The following is a 3,454-nucleotide window of genomic DNA, read 5'->3' on the forward strand; positions in this document are numbered from 1 at the left end:
AGGAAAGTCTTGTAGTTTTCATTGTATAGGTCTTTCACTTCCTTGGTTAAATTTACCCCAAGATATTTTATTCTTTTTGTTGCAATTGTGAATGGGATTGAGTTCTTGAGTTCTTTTTCTGTTAGTTCATTGTTAGAGTATAGAAATGCTACTGATTTATGTATGTCGATTTTATACCCTGCAACTTTGCTGTAGTTGCTGATTATTTCTAATAGTTTTCCAGTGGAGTCTTTGGGGTTTTCTATATATAAGATCATGTCATCTGCGAACAGCGAGAGTTTCACTTCTTCATTGCCTATTCGGATTCCTTTTATTTCCTTTTCCTGCCAAATTGCTCTGGCAGATTCTTAGTATTTTTATTTGTTTCATTTTGCTTTGGATACTTAGAGATTGCCTAAAATTTAATTTTGTTTTAGGTGTAAAATATTTACATAGTTTCAAAGTCAAGTATACAAAACATGTCTGACTTCTATATCTGTCTCCTCCATCTTATTCCTTCTCCCACCCCACTGGTAACCATTTCTTTTTAATTTTATGATTTATTTTTTGTTGTCTTTTAGATTTGAGATTTTTATTTTTTTCATGTCCAAGTAAGTCTGAGGAGTTGACCCTCATTTCTGTCCCTACCTGCCCTCAAACCTGCTACCCTTCACAGGAAGATGAAACACTTTCAGTCTGTAGCTTAGAGAGTGCCTAAGCTTTGGCAGCTGACTTGTAATGGGTCAGAGTGCAGGCAGAAGTGTTAGTGGCATTGATCCACTTGGGCATCCATTAACTGGTCAGCCAGTCAGACTGCCCTGGGTAGTGGCATTCAAAGATTTTCTAGTAGTAATAGCCTTCTTTAGTTTTAGGATACTGAAGGGAAACTTTTGTCCTGAAGTTGCCATCCTTGCATCATCAACCTGATAATCAATATATTCTGTAAAATCCTATACCAGAAATGCTTCTTCTTCTTTTCTTTTTTTTTAAATTGGCACCTGAGCTGAAATCTGTTGCCAGTCTTTTTTTTTTTTTTCTTCTTCTTCCCAAAGACCCCCAGTACGTAGTTGTATATTCTAGTTGTAGGTCCTTCTGGTTGTGATATGTGGGACACCACTTCAGCGTGGCTTGATGAGTGGTGCTAGGTCTGCGCCCAGGATCTGAACTGGTGAAACCCCGGGCTGCTGAAGCGGAGCATGTGAACTTAACCACTTGGCCACGGGGCCAGCTCCCTAAACCAGAAATTCTTAACTGAGGTTATCCCATCACTGAGGTCTTCTTTCAGTCACCAGAGAATCTCTTTAAGTATTGGATCAGAGTCCTCAAATATCTCTCTCAGATTTTTTTTCTATCCCCTTCTCCAGAATTCTCATTTCTGATAACAGAGACAAGTAATAGGAAGTAAATTGATGTTCCAGGAATGGGACTGTCAGTTCAAGGCTGTGGGCAGCAGTAGTTTGATCTGTGTGGAGAACATCAAACAAATAGGGTTCTTTCAGAAGTCTCTCGCTCTCCTCCTTGACTTTTTTAGAAGAAGTTGATTGTGAAAATATATATAACCCTGTGTAAGTTCATCTGAACCTTCTCCAGAGAAGATCACCATGCTGTCTGTGTTCTTCCAAATGTACTTGGAAATTAAATATATATCTACTGAAGCATGAACTGTTGTAATGTCATAAGTTTCCAAGGAAAATATGACTTTATGCAGAACCTGAATGCCTTCCTCAGAGTTAAAAAAGGCTTCCTGATGTTCACACTGCATGTGATTTGCCACCTTTCTAGCAGCCAGTGAATTGGGACTGTCTTCCATGCCAAGCGCAAATGTCTGGAGAACATACTATGCTTGAGCCTCTCTTAGCTGCTTCAGCAGGGTGACAGCAACCAAGCTGGAATCCAAGCTCCCTGATAAAAGGCATCCAGTCCTTCTGTATGTCATCAAATGTTTTGTAATAGCATTCTCACAAAGGATCCAGAAGTATGCATGTATATGAAGAAGAAAAAAATCACATGAATAAATCTACTTTCCCAAACATTAATTACTTTATCCCAATGGAATCACAGCAGGTATACCTTGTTTGAGGTTCGGTTTTAAGGCTTCTTCCCCCTGTCTCCTGCAGCATCAGTTTTCCTCCTCTCCACTGGATCATTTATAACATATGCATAGACATACATGCTGTAATATCTCTCATCACTATTTCTTACTCTCCTTTATAGCTAGAGTCCTTGAAAGAGGTATCCATACTTGCTGTCTCTGATTCTCCTCACTTTTTCTTCACAATTTCTATCTCAAAACCTGGGAATAGTTTCTCCACATTGTTATAGAGGGCATGCAGATGTTCATCTCTACAGCAATGGTATTTAGGCATTTTCACTGATGCAACTTTACCATTTGGCTTTAAATCCAAAACTTGATACTGTCCTGGAAGAAAAGTTTCCACTTTGAAAAAGGAATTGTGGTGTGCTTCAAGTTAACAGGACCTTTAACTTCTGAACACACAGCCAAAAATCCATCTTCTCTCATGGCTTTAAACAAAGGCCTGACTCCGTAGGTGTCTGTGCCCAGGAACACTTTCTTATTGGCGATATCCAATAAAACAAATGCAAACATCCCATTTAACATACAAATTGTTTGCTCAGTTCCTCCTTTGTCATAAAGATGAAGGATTATCTCGCCATCAACTTTGGTCTGGTAATCAAATTCAAAATGGTGTTTCATCACCTTGTGGTTGTAGATTTCACCATTGTAAGAGAGCCACAAATAAGGATATTTCTTTGCTCCAACTGGCTACGTTCCAAACAGCTGGTCAACTACCACCAACTGGTGAAATCCAAAGCAGAAGTTGATGTCCATTGACATTCTGAGGACAAAATGCATCTAGACTTCTGTGTGTAATCTTCATATCACTTAGACACTAATGAGAGAGACAATCATCACTGCCCAAAAGGGTCCAAATGCCACACATGGTGCAGGGGAGCTACAGGCTCTCTGGGCATGAGCAAGCCAGACTGGTGGGAGGAACGGAGGCAGGGACTGTGGATATCTACATTGTTTATTATTAATATAAGCATATCTGTATATGTATATCTATATCTACAGTTCTTTATTAGATAAATGCTAGCAAACTATACATTCTTTTCTCTACCTTGATTTTTTCTCTTAACAATATATCCTGAAAATCACTCCACTGTCGTATATAGAGATTTTCCTCATTCCTTTTTACAGGTACATGGTACCCCATTGTATGAGTGTTCTGGTGCATTTTAACAGGGAATAAGGGTGATAAGAAAGATTCAAAGTATGGGAAACCTTTTGGAAGAGGAGGTATTTTATTTTGCCAACTTGTGGGTATCTCAAGGGTCCCAGAAGAGGCTGAGATGATGGTGTCAACAGAGAGATGGGTGAACATGATTAATACAAGGTTGCTGCTGGTTCTAGATCATAAACCTCTTTGTTCTCTGAGCTGAAGAGGAGCTG

The 3,454-nt window shown here is 39.2% G+C and overlaps 1 pseudogene; it reads right to left on the reverse strand.

Moving 5' to 3' along the window:
• Positions 1–693: 693 nt before the first annotated feature.
• On the reverse strand, positions 694–2,942 carry LOC106830195 (asparagine synthetase [glutamine-hydrolyzing]-like; annotated as a pseudogene).
• Positions 2,943–3,454: the final 512 nt, after the last annotated feature.

The sequence above is a fragment of the Equus asinus genome, chromosome 11 (genome assembly GCF_041296235.1).
Source record: "Equus asinus isolate D_3611 breed Donkey chromosome 11, EquAss-T2T_v2, whole genome shotgun sequence".
NCBI lineage: Eukaryota > Metazoa > Chordata > Mammalia > Perissodactyla > Equidae > Equus > Equus asinus.